This window comes from Terrapene carolina, unplaced genomic scaffold (genome assembly GCF_002925995.2).
Source record: "Terrapene carolina triunguis isolate 2854851 unplaced genomic scaffold, T_m_triunguis-2.0 Scaffold120, whole genome shotgun sequence".
NCBI lineage: Eukaryota > Metazoa > Chordata > Testudines > Emydidae > Terrapene > Terrapene triunguis.
Window position 1 is genome coordinate 6,774,754 of NW_020664471.1, and position 19,498 is coordinate 6,794,251.

The 19,498-nt window shown below is 39.2% G+C and overlaps 1 protein-coding gene across 1 annotated transcript in view; it reads right to left on the bottom strand.

Annotated features, from left to right (window-relative positions):
• Nucleotides 1-19,498, bottom strand: part of THADA (THADA armadillo repeat containing) — a 324,328-nt gene that overhangs the window by 138,753 nt on the left and 166,077 nt on the right. The gene's annotated exons all lie outside the window — the stretch shown is intronic.

Consider the following 19,498-nt stretch of genomic DNA (forward strand, 5'->3'; position numbering starts at 1 on the left):
CCGAGGAGCGGCCCGTTCTGCAGCCGGGGCAGGGCTGCGCTACCGGCTCCGCCTGGGGGGTGAGCGCTGACAGCGGGAGAGCGGCGGGAGCCGGTAGCGCGGCCCTGCCCCGGCTTCAGAGGACAGGCCGCTCCTCGGCTTGTTCACGCCGCTCTCCCGCGGGAAGTGCCCCCCCCCCCCAAGCGGGAGCCGGTAGCGCGGCCCTGCTCCGGCTGCAGAGGACGGGGTAATATGGCGCCCGGGCAGTCCGCTCCTCCTCGGCTTGTCCCCGCCTCCGCCTCCTCTCTGCGCCACCTCCTGCCAGGGGAGGGGAGAGGGGAGCGGAGCGACAGCCCGGGCTGAGCCCAGCTCGTGCCAGGGCCAAGGCAAAGCCCAAGGATGAGCAGGGCTGGGATCCAGCAGCAGCCCCAACCCCTGGCCCTGGGAGCGGTGATGACCAGAGATGACTCCACCTCAGGCCAGATCTGCAGCAAGGTAAGAGTCGGGCCAGGCGGGAGGGTCCCCAGGACCCCTGGGGAGCTTCTGCGTGCTGGAACCCCAGAGGCTGCTGCCTCCCTCCCCTACAAATTATCTGTTTTCATTTTTTTTTAAATTTTAAACAGTCAAAACAAAACTACAAAGTGCAAACATGTGTAAAAGCCAAAAAAAAAGCGCGCGGGGGGGGGAGGGGAGCCAAAAAATTTTTTGCTTGGGGCAGCAAAAAACCTAGAGCCGGCCCTGATAGAAAGGAGTGAGGAGGGGCTTGGGGGACAGGCCAGAGCAGAAGCTGCAGATGGTGGAGGAGATGATTATTGAGGAAGAGCCCCTGCCTCCCCTCCCCCCCGCACATGTCCCTGCACAATGGAAAAATAATCCCAACTATATATAGAAAATGACGGGTCTAAATTAGCTGTTACCACTCAAAAAAAGAGATCTTGGAATCATCGTGGACATTTCGATTAAAACATCTGTTCAATATGCAGAGGCAGTCAAAAAAGTGAACAGAATGCTAGGAACCATTAGGAAAGGGATAGATAAGAAGACAGAAAATATCACTGCCACTGTAAGCCCATAGCAAGCCCACACCTGGAATACTGCACGCAGTTCTGGTTGCCACATCACAAATTCATATATATATTAGAATTGGAAAAAGTACAGAGAAAGGCAACAAAAATGATTAAGGATATGGAACAGTTTCCATATGAGGAGAGATTAAAGAGAATGGGACAGTTTAGCTTGGAAAAGAGATGACTAAGGGGGATATGCTAGAGGTCTATAAAGTCATGTCTGGTGTGGAGAAAGTGAATAAGGCAGTGTTATTTACCCCTTCACATAACACATGACTCAGGGGTCACCCAATGAAATTAATAGACAGCAGGCTTAAAACAAATATAAGAAAGTACTTCTTCGCACAACATAAAGTCAACCTGTAGAACTCATTACCAGGGGATGTCATGCCCAAAACTACAAGTGGGTTTAGAAAAGAATTAGATAACTTCATTGAGGATAGGTCCAGAATGGCTATTAGCCAAGGTGGTCAGGGATGCAACCCCATGCTCCCAGGGGCTCCTAAACCTTTGACTGCCAGAAGTTGGGACTGGACAACAGGGCATGGATTACTCAATAAATTGCCATGTTCTGTTCATTCCCTGTGAAAAATCTGGCAATGGCTACTGTTAGAAGACAGAATACTGGGCTAGATGGACCACTGATCTGACCCATTATGGCCATTCTTATGTTCTTAGCTCCATCCACCACATTTCAGACATGCCCTGTTTCAGAGGGTGCAAGCTGCTCTGCAGAGAATTGAGTCCAATGAGAAACTTGAAGCTCATGTTTCTACTGACACACTGGACAGTTAGTATTATTAATATGTCACTAGCTACTAAAGACTCCAAACAGAGTTGGGGTCCCACTGTGCTAGGCATTGTACAAATATAGAACAGAAGATAGTCCCTGCCCAAAGAGCTTACAATAAAAAACAACACAGATACAAACAGATACAAACAAAAAAGCAACTTGCCAAAAGTACAGTACAACTTGTTTCTAGCTTCCTCCTCAACATAATAAAACTTCTTCCCCCGCTAGCTTTTCCTTTTATATGACAAACCTCTTCCTCAACCAACTTCCCTGCATCCAGCTAACTGTCAAACTTCTACAAAGTCCTTGCTCAGCCTGAATGTCCTCCCCTCTTCACTCGCCCCATTTAGGAAAACTCTCAACCTCATTTGGGACAGAAAAATAAAACAAAAGAACCACCAAATGTGTGTTAAGGGTTGCTCTCAGCCCACTCTCACACTCCACTTAGTCTGTTAGATTTTTATAAGTAAAAAAAGTAAAACACACTTTATTCAGAGTCAAGAATCAAATAGCTGCATCCCACCTGCTCCCAGCAAATCCTTATACAATTGTTACTACTTTAGAAATGCAGATATATAAAATAATTAAACAATAAAACACAGAAAGGACAGAGACAGCCAAAAGGCTAGCACGAGAAAGGACTGTGACTTGTATCAGATAAAAAGACAGTGAGACTAGCAGTAAGGTGATCACAAAGCTGTCGATTCAGGGAAGAAAAGAGGTATTAAATTAATTCTACTGGTTTCTTATTAAAAAGACTTTCCCTCCCTAGTCAAGTATCCTTTTATTTCATTCTGTTTTGTTCACTTGGCTCCATTTTATTACTTGCTGTTCCTTTTCTCCAATCTTGCTTATAATCTTCATTCTAGTGTTTGGGATTCTTAAATTTGGCCGTTGCTGTATGTAAACTTATCCTTTGCCAATTAATTACCTACTTTTTTGTATCTATTTGCCCCTCATCATTCTCTTCTCTCATCCATCACTTTAGATGCTGGTTCTCCAATTCCTTGTCTCAAGTAAAATTATGTTCTGTTTTTTCAAATAGGTTGAGAAAGTCCCCAGAGACCAAACATTGAGACCTTTCTTTGTTTTCTGAATGTAAAATGAATTTTAAAAGATACTGGGTATAATAAAAAGCCCTCATTGTTCATAAATATTTTTCCGGACTGTGACACTTAAAATACCAATCCATGATATGTTATAAAGTCATGTATCTAGGATGTGTGTCCAGGATTATCTTTCTTTTGGCTATGAACCTTTTAAAGACATAGTTTTCAGATCAAAAGGAAGAAAAATACCTATGCGGGTGGGATAGAAAACATGTTTTCATAGATGAAAAATGAACTCTGTAGATTGCGAGATTAAATCTACCATACCACCTAGTAGGATATATCTTCAATACACTTTACAAGTTTCAACTTTTTCCTTCCCAAATGTAAAAACATCCTTTGTCTGTGACAGAATGATAGTACTGCTTTTCTGACTAATCATGGGGGACATTTAATAAGGATTCATAATATAAAACAGGTGCAAGAAATATGTACTTTAATGCATAACTGAACTCTTAAAAATAAGAGAAAAAATTAAGATTTCACTCAAGTTCAGCCTGCTCTTCAGGGAATCCAAATCAGTCAGGACTAAATCAAATTAACTGGCTAATGCTCAAAATAGTTTCACTTTTATAAAGATTTGAACGGAAAAAGAAGTACCTTGTGCCAACATAGTTTGCTTCTAACATCCACATTATTTAAGATATTACAAATATTATAATTTCCCTTTCATTAAACTATTAAGAGTTTACCATGGTGCTAACAATGGTGTTAATAAAAATAATTAATACATTTAGCCACATTAATTAGTTTAAATAAAACTTTAGATGTTGAAAAACACAGCCTATTTCTATATAAAATAGCTCCTGCTTTAAAGATAATTTACAAAAAGGCAACAGTATTGTTTGTTACATACTATGGTATACAAGTTAAAACTGTCTTTTAGGCCCTGAACCATGTACTGCTTTCTACAGGTTTGGGTTTTAGACCATTAAGAGGACAAATATATTAGTCATATTATGTCAAATATATATGCAAACCAGCTACATCTGTTTTGATTACAAGTACTGAGGATTATAAAACCCATCACAAAACGAATATTTTGCCACCTGCAAATTCACTGACTGTTTCAAATAAACCAGTACATTATATGGGGAGCAGCAGGGACTGCTATATTTAAGGTGTTCAGCAATTCTTAACAGTATTCAGAGCCAAAATGGGTTACATAACACATCCACACAGTTTAAAAAAAAATACAGAAAAGTGTACCGTGAACAAGACTCAATAGGATCATTTTTCTTGTTCATTGTGCATCTTGCAATGTAGAAAAATATAATGCCACTGGAGTTGGCACATGAATAAAGTTACTCAGCTGCCTGTTTGCACTCATGAAGTTACATTAATGCCCCAATCTTGCGAACATGTACATGCTTAACTGTACCGCCGCTTAACTTCAATGCGACAACTTGTAGTAGTAAAGTTAAGCAAATTATGTAACATCTCGTAGAACAGTGTACTACTCTGTGTTCCACTTTTAAAAAAACGGTTTTATATAAAAGTACACAGTAAGTTGTTATATAAAACTTACTACAGATTAAGGGCTACTCTATACTGAAGCTGTACTTCGACCTAAGTTACGCTATATCAGTTATGTAAATGAAGTCGACGTAACTTAGGTCGACTTACAGCAGTGTCTACACTGCGCTGTGTCGAAGGGAGACGCTCTTCCACCAGCTTACCTTCTGCCTGTCGGGGAGGTGGACTACAAACGGCGACGAGAGAGCGCTCTGCCATCAACTTAGCTTTTCTTCACCAGACCCGCTAAATCGACACCGCTGCATTGATCACAGCACAGTCGATTTAGCCGTAAGTATAGACAAGCCCTAAATGTAACAACACAGTGGAAAATAGATTGGCAGATATAGGTCATCTAAGTCTGCAGCTGAGTTAGTTTTGTAATTAGCTGTCTCATCCCAATTGACAAATCTCAGTCTGAAATGCATCTCAAGAAAGTTGTGCTGCTGACTGAAAAGAAAACATATAGTTCAGGGGTAGTCAATTATTTTTTGTAAAGGTCCAAATTTCTGGGTCAAGAAAATATTCCAGAGAAAAAAATAAAAATAATAAAACAATAATAAGTAAATAATAAGATTTTGGGGTCAGTTCAAAAGCATCTGGCGATCCAGATTTGGCTTGCGGTCCGCCTATTGACTACCTCTAAATCAGGCCCCAAGTCAGTAGCTAAGGTGACTGAATTCAATTATAGTTTTTCATTAATTTCAGTAGGCTCTGAATCAGGCCCTAAATTATTGTAATAAATGTAGAGAAGAATTTATTCTATAAAAAGTCTTTCTATAAAAATATTCTGGAACACTGTGCCAATGAAAATATATTGTTAATATACAATAAAGAACAATTTTTATAAGTACAAGGTTTAAAAATTTTCTTTCATATTTTTAGCACTTGTAGAAATTTTTTGAAAAGTTCTGCATTTTTAAGATATTTTAAAATTCTGTAATTGTCATCTATTTTGTCCAGTTTAAATATTATTTTATATTATTTGAGAAATTGTGTGTGTGTGTATGGACTATATCTTCAGATTTTTAAAAAAAAAATTAAATAAATAAAATGAACAACAATTTTAATTCCTGTTTGGTGTATACGCACAGTTAATATATCATTAGGAGAAATATCTTATTGTGATGTATATTCATATTTGTGTATAAATAAATATGAAGGCATTTTCATAGAATCATAAAACTGGAAGGGTCCTCGAGAGGTCATCTAGTTCAATCCCCTGCACTCAAGGCAGGACTAAGTATTATCTAGACCATCCCTGGCAGGTATTTGTCTAACCTGCTTTTAAAAATCACCAATGATGGAGATTCCACAACCTCCCTAGGCAACTTATTCCAGTGCTTAACCACTCTGGCAGTTAGGAAGTTTTTCCTAATGTCCAACCTAAACCGCCCTTGCTGCAATTTAAACCCATTGCTTCTTGTCCTATCCTCAGAGATTAAGAACAACATTTTTTCTCCCTCCTCCTTATAACAACCTTTTATGTACTTGAAAACTGTTATGTCCCCTCTCAGTCTTCTCTTTTCCAGACTAAACAAACCCAATTTTTTCAATCTTCCCTCATAGGTCATGTTTTCTAGACCTTTAATCATTTTTGTTAATATGAATCTATTGTTAATACGAATCCATTTAAGTCACTTTGGAAACAGCAGTGTTGCAAACTCTCACCATTTTATCACGTTTCACAATATTTGGTGTTTTTTGGGGGTTGTTGTTTTTTAAGCCCCAACTTCTGAAGACAAGTGACTACATGAGAATGTTAGCTTTTATTTGAAGGCTTTAGCCTTCATGGTTGCAGAGAAAAGCTTAAAATATGCCTCAAAAACGAGACAAACAAAAGATCCCAACATTTTTTTTTTTTAAATCTCATGATTTTAGTGGCCTGACTCATGATTTCTGAACATATGTGGTTGGCAATGGGTTGGATCATTTGATGATTGCCTGTTCTGTTCATTCCCTCTGGGACACCTGGCATTGGCCGCTATTGGAAGACAGGATACTGGGCTGGATGGACCTTTGGTCGGACCCAGTATGGCCATTCTTATGTTCTTGTACAATACTGAAACAGAAAGCTCTTTCTGAAAATTATCAGGTAGACCAAGACCGTCTTCACTGCTTAAAGAGGTGGTTTTTGTTTTTTTACAATGAGATAAATGCAAAAGAGTTCTCACTATAAAATCCAAGGGAGACAATTTCCCTGTAGTGTTTACCGTGAGGTACTTAGGCAAGACCAGTACTACACCTGCTGATAACTGACCTCCACGAATTTACCTCACAGTAAAACTACAATGCCTTGTCTCCACTGGAATCTTACAACAGGATAACTAATGCATGTTAGTTATCCTGTTGTAAAAACACACCTTTTTTTTTTTTTTAAAGCAGTGAAGAAAAAGCCTAAGACATAGCTCTTCTACATATCCCCAGTTAATAGCTCACCTATTTAGGCTAAGTAAGGAACTGAACAAACTAGAAGAGGCTAGATCAAATGACCTAAGAGAGTTGTAAAATCAGACTATAATTTTGTTTCATCTTGAGAACTGGTGATGTGACTCAGGAAGTCAGAGTGTCAATATTTGGGAGAGCAATTGATTAATTAAAGTAAGGGCTTCTTCAAAGTACTGTCTGGTCTAGATATGAAGTCTCTAACTGTTGGTACCATGTGAGCTGATTAAAAAAAAAGCTAGGAGCTGGAAAGATAATTTTTTGGCAAATTTTCCACCACTTTCCATCTCTTCTCCCAAGGTGTCAGCTTCCATTTTGCCAATTTAGCTACAGGTATATTTGTGTTGTACAATGAAAAGTTACTTGGTGCATGGCCTTTGTCTGCTCACATACTTATAAAGCACTATCTACATCTATGACAATATATAGATAGTGAATTAGAATTTACAGCATGAAGAAATAAGACAGCTGCTTTGTTACTGTTACTTATGTTTAGGTGCATGTTTTTTCACTTGACACTAATATTTCTTTTCTCTTTGTTCTGATCTTAAAAGTAAGGCTTATCTTGGACACTAAAAACTGAGCTCTGAAGAAGAGCAGCTGCAAGGAAGTTTCAATTGAAAACATTTAATGATAGTAGTTTTTCTTCTTTGATCTCCAGGTAATAACATGCACTCACTATATTAGGTTTTATAAGTTTAACTATGAACTGCTATGCTTTAAATGCTACTGCCAAGTCAAACAAAGTAATTCACAAACGACATTTCTATACCACTGCATCAAGTCAACCCAACTAAATATTAAAGTATCATGAACCATAATGCTAATTACATGGAGTATTTTCATAAACATGAGACCTAAACCTGCAAGATGCTGAGCATTTCCTGCAAGGCACTGAGCTCCTGACCCACTGAAGTCAAAATGAGTTTACCAAACACTTCAATGACACAGTATCAAGCCTTGAGTGCCCTCGTCTCCCTTTGGGCCCAATTCTCATATCATATGCACTAGGTTTACACAACAGGAACTCTACTGACTTCATCGAAGCTACACGGTTTACACCTGTGAACAGAGGCAGATTACGGTTTTGTGTGGCTCTGGGCCAGAGCAAGTGGGGGTCCTTCCCCACCCCTTCCACCTGCAGTCCCTTCCGACCCCCTCCTGGGCAGCGGGGTTGGGGCGCAGGGGCTTCCCCTGCTCACCAGCAGGAGCGCTGAGCGGGCGGAGCGGGGCAAGCCCCCTCACCCCGACCCCATTCCCTGGGAGGAGCACCGGGTGGGCAGACAGAGCAGGGCAAGCCCCTGTGCCCTGCGGGTCGGGCCATGGGGGCACCCATTTTTCCAGGGCCCCTGGGCATGAGCCCCATTGACCCAGTGGCTAATCCACCACTGCCTATGAGAGAAGCATAAGGGCTACTGATTTCAGTAGCAACAATCACATCCTTTTCAAAGCATTTATAACACACGAGCTAAAAGGAATAGTTTGAACTAGTGAAGACTCCGTATTACAAGAAAGAAGAAAAGCTTTCCTTCACCAGATTATTCCTATGAAATAGTGAGTTAACTACTTATAACTATTATCAGATTTTGTATTTCAATGGAAGGTCATTTAGGAATGTAAAAATCTTATTAATTTTTGGGCAAAACTAAAAAAATTACTACAACTTCTTAAATGTAATGGATTGTTCTGCTTATGCTTAGTGTAAGTAACATTCAAGAATGATATTTAAATTTTCAGCCCTATGCAGTTTTAATTCGAGACAAAGTCACTCAATATTTATACACAGCTGCTTGAATAGAACAAACATCTAAATAAAATAGAAAAATTAAATAAAACTAAATACTTAGCACGTTTATAGCAACTTTCAGCCAGCGGTCTCAAAGTGCCTGCTCGTGACCTCTGGGAGGAATTGTTTCTCAGGTGATACAAAAAAATATCCTGCAGCTCCCCAGTGCACAGAGGGAGTGTGCACACACCACTACCCATTTGGATAATGAACTTGCTTTCCTTTGTGTACCATGTCAGTTGTAGACAGTGGAGTGGGGGGGATCAAGGAGCCCTACCTCAGCCTCTCTCTCTTTAGGCTAACTTGTATCCCAGAGGTGCTATGGGGAGTGCAAGCACTCCCTCCAGAGTGAAAGGAATACTGCTGTGACTGGTCCTTGTGTAAGGGATGCAAGGAAGATGAAGTGGGAGTAGGGCTCATTGCACTTTCCCCATATCTTTCCATGGCACTCAGCTACCTGATTCTAATGGTTAATCCTCGCAAGACCTCTGTGACGTAAATAAGTATTATTATTCACACTTTACAGATCGGCAAACTGAGGCACAGAGAAGTTAACTGAAACCACACTGCCTCTTTTAATAATCTTCATTCATTTGATATTATAAAGAGAAAAAATATAATCAGTTTTATAGGATAAAAGGCATGGGCCGAATCCTGCTCTCACTGAAGTCAATGGGAGCTGTATGTGGCTCATAAAATAGAAGATGATGACATGGTTGTGTTTAGATTTTTCTGTCTGAAGAAATAAACCTATTCTCTGCTACTGTAGGTTTGATCCAAAATACTACATCATCTGCTACACAATTAGTTATAGCAGTTCAATAAAATGTTCTTAAAAAGAACATTTTGTGTGGGCTGTGTGTGTTCTCATTAGTCAAGCTTTTTCCAAGCAAATGAGCAAGATGGTTCTAGATACTAATGAACAGAGACTGATGACTGACCACTTCTATCTGTATCTCACACTCTGTTACTCCACTGCACTAATATGACGGGATTCCAGTCCTACACACATAGCACAGCTTTTGAAGTCAAGTAACCCCCACATTACTGATACAGGTTTCATAAAATGAAAAGAACAAAAGGTCTGTTTTGCTCAGAAAAGCAAGCTGAAAGTTCATACGCTTATCACTTTTTCAAAATCATTATTTATAATCTCAGAGGGGTAGCCGTGTTAGTCTGTATCAGTAAAAACAACAAGGAGTCCTTGTTAGTCTCTAAGGTGCCACAAGGACTCCTCGCTGTTTTTATTTATAATCTATTAATGGATTAATTAAAATTGGTATCAATAGAGACATTTTTGGAACAAACTGATAAATTAAACAGTAATAAGTTACCAGGACTGGATGGTATTCACCCAAGAGCTCTGAAGGAACTCAAATATGAAACTGCAAAACTACTAATTGTGGTATATAATCTATCACTTAAATCAGCCTCTGTACCAGATGACTACAGGATAGCTAATGTAATGCTGATTTTTAAAAAAGCTCTGGCGGCAATCCTGGCAACTACAGGCTGAGAAGCCAAACTTCAGTACTAGGCAAATTGGTTGAAACTACGGTAAAGAACAAAATTATCAAACACAGAGATGAACACAATATGTTGGGGAAGAGTCAACACAGCTTTTGTAAAGGGAAATCATGCCACACAAATCTATTAGAATTCTTTGAGGGCATCAATCAGCATGTGGAGAAGGGTGATCCCAGTGAATACAGAGTACCTGCATTTTCAGAAAGCCTTTGACAAGGTCCCACACCAAAGACTATAACAAAAAGTAAACAGTCATGGGATAAGAGGGAAGGTCCTCCCATGGATCAGAAACTGGTTAATAGCCAGGAAACAAAGGGTAGGAATAAATGGTTAGTTTTCACAACAGAAAGAGGTAAGCAGCAATGTCTGTAAAGGATTTGTACTGGGAGATGCGCTGTTCAACATATTAATAAATGATCTGGAAAAGGGTGTAAACAGTGCTGTGGCTTTGTCTGTAGACGATACAAAACTACTCAAGATCGATAAGCCCAAAGCTAACTGCAAAAAGTTACAAAAATAGCTCTTAAAACTGGATGACTGGGCAATAAAATGGCAGATGAAACTCAATGTTGGTAAGTGTAAACTAATGCACAATGGAAAACATAATAACTATACGTATAAAATGATGGGGGTATAAATTAGCTGTTACTACTCAAGAAAGATCTTGGAGTCATGGATAGTTCTCTGAAAACATCCACTCAATGTGCAGCAGCAGTCAAAAAAGGCTAACAATGTTAGGAACCATTAGAAAAGAGATAGATAATAAGACAGAAAATATCATAATGCCACTGTATAAATCCATTGTAAGGCCACACTCTGAACACTGCATGCAGTTCTGGTTGCTCCATCACAAAAAAGTTATATTAGAATTGGAAAAAGTACAGAGAAGGACAACAAAAATTATCAGGGGTATGAAACAGCTTCCATATGATGAGAGATTAAAAAGACAGGGACTGTTCATCTTAGAAAAAGAGATGATGAAGGGGGGATATGGTAGAAGGTCTATGAAATCATGAATGGTGTAAACAAAGTGAATAGGAAGGTATTATTTATTCCTTCACCTAACACAAGAACCAGGAGTTACCCAATGAAATTAATAGGAGTCAGGAGTAAAACTAAATTAAGACAGTACTTCTTCACACAACACAGAGTCAACCTGTGAAACTCATTGCCAGAGGACGTTGTGAAGGCCAAAGGTATAACTGGGTTAAAAAAAGAATTCAATAACTTCATGGAGGATAGGTCCATCAATGGCTATTAGCAACCCCATGCTCTGAGTGTCCCTAAATCTCCAACTGTCAGAAGCTGGGACTGTACAACAGTGAAAGGATCACTTGATAATTGCCCTGTTCAGTTAATTCCCTCTAAAGCATCTGCTACTGGCCTGTCAGAAGACAGGATACTGGGCTAGATGGACCATTAGTCTGACCCAATATGGCCTATACAGAGATCATGTAATTAAGCACATTTTAACTAGGGCTGTTGATTAATCGCAGTTAACTCATCCGATTAACTCAAAAATATTAATCGCAATTAAAAAACTTATTCACAATTAATCACAGTTTTAATTGCACTGTTAAACAATAGAATACCAATTGAAATTTATTAAATATTTTGGATGTTTTTCTACATTTTCATATACATTGTATTCTGTGTTGTAACTGAAATAAAAGTGTATATTATTTTTTATTACAAATATTTGCACTGTAAACTTGATAAACAAAAGAAATAATATTTTGCAATTCACCTCATACACTACTGTAGTGCAATCTCTTTGTCATGAAAGTGCAACTTACATAACTGCACTCAAAAACAAAACAATCTAAAACTTCAGAGCCTACAAGTCCACTCAGTCCTACTTTTTGTTCAGCCAATCGCTAAGACAAATAAGTTTGTTTACATTTACAGGAAATAATGCTGCCCTCTTCTTATTTACAATGTCACCAGAAAGTGAGAACAGGCATTTGCATAGCACTTTTGTAGCTGGCATTGCAAGGTATTTACGTGCCAGATATGCTAAACAATCGTATGGCCCTTCATGCTTCGGCCACCATTCCAGAGGACATGCTTCCATGCTGATGACGCTTGCTAAAAAAAGAATGCGTTAATTAAATTTGTGACTAAACTCCTTGGGGGAGAATTGTATGTCCCCTGCTCTGTTTTACCCAGAATTTTGCCATAAATTTCATGTTATAGCGGTCTCGGATGATGACCCAGCAGGTGTTCATTTTAAGAACACTTTCACTGTAGATTTCACAAAACGCAAAGAAGTACCAATGTGAGATTTCTAACTGACCCAAGGTTTAAGAATCTGAAGTGCCTTCCAAAATCTGAGAGGGACGAGGTGTGGAGCATGCTTTCAGAAGTCGTAAAAGAGCAACACTCTGATGCGGAATCTACAGAACCCAAACCACAAAAAAAGAAAATCAACCTTCTGCTGATGGCATCTGACTCAGATGATGAAAATGAACATGCATTGGTCTGCACTGCTTTGGATTGTTATTGAGCAGAACCCATCATCAGCATGGACGCATGTCCAATGGAATGGTGGTTGAAGCATGAAAGGACATATGAATCTTTAGCGCATCTAGCACGTAAATATCTTGCGACGCCGGCTACAACAGTAGCATGAGAACATGTGTTCTCACTTTCATTTGACATTGTAAACAAGAAGTGGGAAGCATTATCTTTTGCAAATGTAAACAAATTTGTTTGTCTTAGCCAGGGATCTCAAACTCAAATCACCACAAGGGCCACATGAGGACTAGTACATTGGCCCAAGGGCCGCATCGCTGAAACCTTTTCATACAACGATACAAAAGTATAGTCAAAAATGAAAAAAAAAAATGAAGAGTAATATAGTATGCTATTAAAAGTCAATTTATTAACTTTTTTAAAACGGTAATGTGAAAAGTCAGTGCTAATTTTGACAGTCATTTCATTTTTGGCCACTTAGCTGGCAGCATTTTGCATCAACCAGAGCATCAATATTAGGTTTGATATCTTGAGACGAAACCAATCTCAGTGTTGTTTTCAAATGTTCATCAGCGAGCCTTGACCTTAACACAGATTTGTTAATGTTCATGGAAGAGAAAAACTGTTCACATATATATGTACTTCCAAACATTGCCATTATCCTTGCGGAAGCAGAGAATAACATGGGAAATCTTTCTTGTGAAAGAAACCTGTAGAATTCTGGAATTCCAACATCTGTATACTTCTGCTTCAAAATGGTGTCACACTGAAGCTCCACTAACTCCATCTGCATTTCCTCTGCAACATTGTCAATTTCCACAGCAAATGGTGTGGAAAAAAGTTGAAAATGTGGTTCAAGTGCCTTGAAATCTTTAAACTGCACATCAAACTGTTTGTGTAAGTTAAAAATGATATCTGCATATTCTTTCAAGGATTTGGGTTCAACTTTTCCTAAGGAATTCAGAGTTGAGAAATGGACCAAATTGCCATCAGTCAGCTGTTTCCCCCACAAAGTAAGCTTGACTTTGAATGACTTAACACAGTCAGACATGTGTTATTATCACCTGTTTTCTACCCTGAAGCTTCAAGTTCAGTGCATTCAGGTGATCAGTTACATGTTAGAAAAGCAAGGTTGCAGATAGAAGTGGAATCAGCAAGCTGCGGAACCTCCTTGTTTTTCATTTTCATAAAGGAATCAATCAATCAATCTCTCTAAGTGCAAAAAAACACTTCAAAACATTTCCACGACTCAGTCATCTAACTTGAGTGTGATACAGAAGTTCCCCATATTCGCTGTCCATACTTGCTAGAAAAGAAGTGAACTGTCTGTGATTCAGCCCTCGTGCACATATAAAATTAACGGTTTTAACCACTACATCCATAACTTCCTTCATTTGTAGACTTTTACTACACAGGGCTTCTTGGTGCAAAATGAGGCTGTTCAGTTTGGTCTTCAATAATCCAACCACACCAATGTTTTCATAGCACATTGATGGCGCACTGTCCGTAGCCAAAGATACGAGTTTGTTCCATGGCAGCGCAGCTTTTTCAATGCACTCTTCCAGTCCTTGAAATATATCACGTCCCGTTGTGGTACCCTTCAGTGGCATTAAGTCTAGCAATTCTTCAGTTATATTTAAATTACAATCCGCACCTCTAATGAACACTGCACACTGTGTAGTATCTGATACATCTGTACTCTCATCAAGAGTAATTGAAAATGCTTCGAAGTCTTTTGCCATTTGAATCAATTGTTTTTGCACATTATCTGCTAAATCTGTTATCCCGCAGGCAACTGTATTGGCAGATAAGTTTATGCCTTCAAAAACTTTCTTCCTATCAGGACATAAAATTTCGCTGGCCTTCACAAGACATTCTTTTATGAATAGGCCATCTGTAAAAGGTCACAATGATTTAGCTATCATTTCTCTTGCTCTTACTGAATCTTCGCTAGACTTGTTAATCTCTGAAAAGAAATTTCTTTGCTTGGCAAATCCTTCTTTAAGTTGCTGAACTTTTTCCTCTCGGATATTTCCGGTGAATGCATCATATTTTTCACGGTGCATCGTGTTGTAGTGCCGATGCACGTTATACTCCTTGGGAACAGCAATTGTTTGCTGACAAATAAGGCATTGAATTTTATCTTGCATCTCTGTGAAAAAATATAAATTCTCCCATTTGTCTTGGAAAACTCTCTTTTCTTCCACAAGTGTTCTTTTTTTTGGAAGTCATTTCCGAGCAGTTTTAATAAAATATATACACTCAGTAATACACCTCACTCAAAGGACAAAATACGCACTTAATTTTAGAATTACTTCTGTTAAAGCGCCCCCTTTGCCCCCATCCCTTTCATGAGGCCCCACCCCTGCCCCGCCTCTTCCCACCCCTTCCCCACAGTTTCCACTCCAACTCCGCCCCCTCCCCGCCCCTATTCCAACCCCTTCCCCAAATCCCCGCCCCTGCCCCACCTCTTCTCCCCCTCCTCCCCTGAGCGCATGGCTTCCCGCTCCTCCCCTCTCCCTCCTGGAAAGCGCTAAGCGCCACCAAACAGCTGTTTGGCGGCGGGAAGTGCCTGGAGGTAGGCAGAGGAGTGGGGAGCGGCGCGCTGAGGGGGAGGGGGGAAGGAAACTTAGTAGCCACAGGAAATAACTCCGGGGGGGGGGAGAGGGCGAGGAGAGTTTGGTGGCCACAGGAAATAACTCCGGGGCCGGGGAGCTTGGTGGGCCGCAGCAAAGCACTCCGCAGGCCGCATGTTTGAGACCCCCGGTCTTAGCAATCGGCTGAACAAGAAGTAGGACTGAGTGAACTTGCAGGCTCTAAAATTTTACATTGTTTTAATTTTGAATGCAGTTTTTTTGTACGTAATTCCACATTTGTAAGTTCAACTTTCATGATGAAGAGATTTCACTACAGTACTTGTAATAGGTGAATTGAAAAATACTATTTCTCTTGTGTTTTTACAGTGCAAATACTTGTAATCAGAAATAAATAAAAAGTAAGCACTGTTCACTTTTTATTCTGTGTTGTAGTTGAAATTAATATATTTGAAAATGTAGAAAACATCCAAAAATATTTAAATAAATGGTATTCTATTATTGTTTAACAGTGCGATTAATTGCGAGATTAATTGTTTTAATCGCTTGACAGCCCTAATTTTAACACAACTAAACTCAGAATTATGTAATTTTCCAGGATAAAAACAGTTTTCTTTTAACCTGAGTGCTTTTCTCTTAAACATGCGGGCAAATGATGCAATCCCTATTACTTCCTTTTGGAAAATAACCAGGATTAACATATTTAAATTTAAATGAATATTTTAAGAACACTTGGTTTAGACATACATGTATCCTAGTCATTGATGGAAGCAGCTGGAGCTGTCAGTCATAAGATAGCTATCAGTCTTGGGCCCAAGCCTCCAACTGGCTCTAGAAAGAGTTCTCCAAAGCTTCTGTGACTAAACCACATGTAAATCACAAGAGTGCTTAATATAATAGCTGTATGCATAAGACTGAACAGACATTTCTGAATGGAGTACTCATATATTACAGAACACATAATAGATTTTCAGATAGTACAACCAAATCCTCACCTCAAGAACACTTCATGGGTTTGGAGGGCGTAGAGGTAGATAAGACATGCTCAACAAAAAAACGCTTGATTTAAATGGATGTCCACCTATCCCTAATACACAGAATTTGACCAACTGTGAGAATATCAGAGAGGTGCAAAAGGGTATATGTGATAAATGAAAGGGGGGGGGGAAAGATAGTGTCCTTTTATGGACACCCAGACAGCCAGTTAGCTATAAAATCCCTCTTAGTAGTTGTTCTCTACTTGCTTTACCTGTAAAGGGTTAAAAAGTCTCCCTGCATAGGTAAAAGGAAGAGAGAGTGGGCACCTGACCAAAAGAGTCAATGGGAAAGCTACAACTTTTTAAAATTGGGAAAAAACTTCCCCTTTGTCTGTCTGTCTGCCTGTTCTCCAAGAGAGAAGGGACAGAGCAGCGATGCTGTACGAAGCTTTGGGCCAGGTATGAAAAATCATCAAATCATACCTAGAAACTACTCATTTAAAACCCCAGATATGTAAGTAGATCAGGGAATGTCTAGGAAGACGCAATTACATTTTTTTCTTTTATTGCTTTATGGCTTCTGGATTCCTCTGTGCTAACCCCAGGTGCTTTTGTTTTGCTTGTAACCTTTAAGCTGGACCTCAAGAAAGCTATTCTTGATTCTTAATTTTTGTATTTTTTTTTTAAGTCTAACAATAGCCTACGTTCCCAGGTGTATTTTCTTTCTTTTTTGTTCTTAATAAAATTTACCTTTTTTAAGAACAGGATTGAATTTTTGTGTCCTAAGAGGTTTGTGCACATGTTGTTTAATTAGCTGGTGGCAACAGCTGATTTCCTTTGTTTTCTTTCTCAGCTCTTCCTCAGAGTGGGGTGGTGAAGGGGTTTGAAGGTACCACACAGGAAGGAATTCCCAAGTGCACCTTCCTGGATTCTCAAAGGCGTTTCTGCACTTGGGTGGTGGCAGCATCTACCAATCCAAGGTCAGAGTTTAATAGAAGCCTGGAGTGGTCAGTATTAATTTTTAGAATCCTTGCGGGCCCCCACTTTCTGCACTCAAAGTGCCAGAGTGGGGAATCAGCCTTGACAGTATATCAGAAAACTTTTTTTTTTTTAAAGTGCCAAAATTAATTAAGCAATTGTAGGGCTTTATACTGCCCTCCCATCAACACAGTATAAGAGCACCTTCAATGCAAAATCAGTAACAATAAATCTTTATTAGATTTCACCACGTCTCTGGCATTCACCCTTTTTGAAGTATAACTGATTCCATTAGGGTTTTTTATTTTGAGGTGTTTGTGGGTTTTTTTTTTTTTTTAATAATCTCCACAAATCTCAACCATTCCTCACCTGAGACCAAAATTTACTTTCAGACCACACAGAGTTGTTGTTATCATTATTCTCAATTATATCCATCAAAGATAAAGAATTATGAAAATTAAGTTACAGAAAATTTTATGTTAAAAAAAATCAATCCCACTTAATTCTGAGCTTTCTTACTTTAATATTCATCTTGTGCTCCTCAATTTGCACATTCTGGAATTTGACAGGTTGACCTCAGGCAGCTTGATTTTAGTCATGCTTCTTTAAAATTCTGGATTTGATTTGTTCACATAAAATATTTATGAAACATATCAGATCTTATAATAGCATATTTGTGTCATAGGGTAAAGGGGACAGGATTTTATAGGGTGTTTTTTGTTTTCATGGCATTCAAAACTTGTAATTCAATAAACGGTGTATTAAAAAGATGATATTCAGCTTAGAAAATAACTGCCTACTTATTTTTATAAAAATTCTCTATTCGCTTAGCTCGTTACAAATCTCATGTGTAACAACTGAATTTATTGTGATGACAGATAAGTGGACTGGACTTGTAAATTAGAAGCAGTGTGGCTAATACATACATTGTGCTCAGTTAAACTGGGCATCAAGGTATCAAAGTTACACTACATGATGTTTATATACCACCCCTCACCCCCACTCCAACCCCCACAAACTCCAGTTTTAAGAGGGACAGGTAGCCTCAACAAACAGAAACTAATTTTAAGAGAATTTATCCTATGCCCCCAATCATTTTTAGTACAAAATCCTCACCTTACCAAAAAGACAGTAGGGAACAAACAAGGGGAGGGAAACATTCCACAGAATTTAATTCAAATATATAAAGAGATTTCACTTCTTTATCTCTTCTGCATATAAGCATTTTTACTACTTGCAACCAGTGACAGCTTGGCCACACTGTAGACTGAATGTCCTATTTGTCCACACAATGAGTATGGGGCATAGGCAGTGGTAATGTGTCTCAACTGTTTGCTGGAGGGATCCCATGTCTAGGTGAGAGAGAGTATAATTCAGTCTCCATATGCATCCAGTCTTTGGCCTTTCTACTCAGAATGCCAACAAGGAAATCAATAAGAACTAGTGGTGGTGGTTTTGTGATGTGTTAACTGAGATTGCATTGCTATGGGCTGAATTTAAAGAATGAACAGGCAGTGTCAAATCTTCAAGAAAATGAGAAGAAAACGGCATTGCACCTGTAAGAGGTGGGAGGGGTAAAACTCAGAAAAATTAAAATGCAGTAAGAAAACCCTACTGGGGAGCAATAGGCAGTCAGCAACGAACTGGACTTGGAGGAATGGGTTCTGTGCCAGTAAACAGAATGCACAGCTGATATAAACTGTATAAACTGGGAGCCAACATACAGACAAGTCTACTTTTTATCATGTTTGAGCTCCAGGATAGGAAAACTCTTTTAGAAGGAAAATATCCTTTGAAGAAACTCTAGGAGAAAGACAGAAAGAAATAATGATAGCACTCAAGTCTATTAGTTGTTTTCAGAGAAGTGTTCCAAGAAATTCCCAACTTGTCACAAGCAGTTAAGAGAAATGATTAACACCACATTTCAACCAGAAGAGCCACAAATGAGCTAGATGGAGGTATCAGAATGGCATTATATGTTCTTGAGTGCAGTTCCAGGACAGTATGACATAAGGCTGGGACATATGATCAGATGAAGTGGATGTTCGAGTAAAAAGTGGAAGGGGAGTCTTGAGAGGCATAACCCAGACACAATAAAGATCCAGTGGTCAAAAGCATAAGAGAAGGAAAAAGTGGAGACTGCCAGCAATCATCCCAGACATGCTTCAAGAGGGACTGCGAGGAATAGTGACACACAATGACTCTCTCCCTGCCCCACTCTCTTGCCAACCAGCCATCTCCTGCCAAAATGGC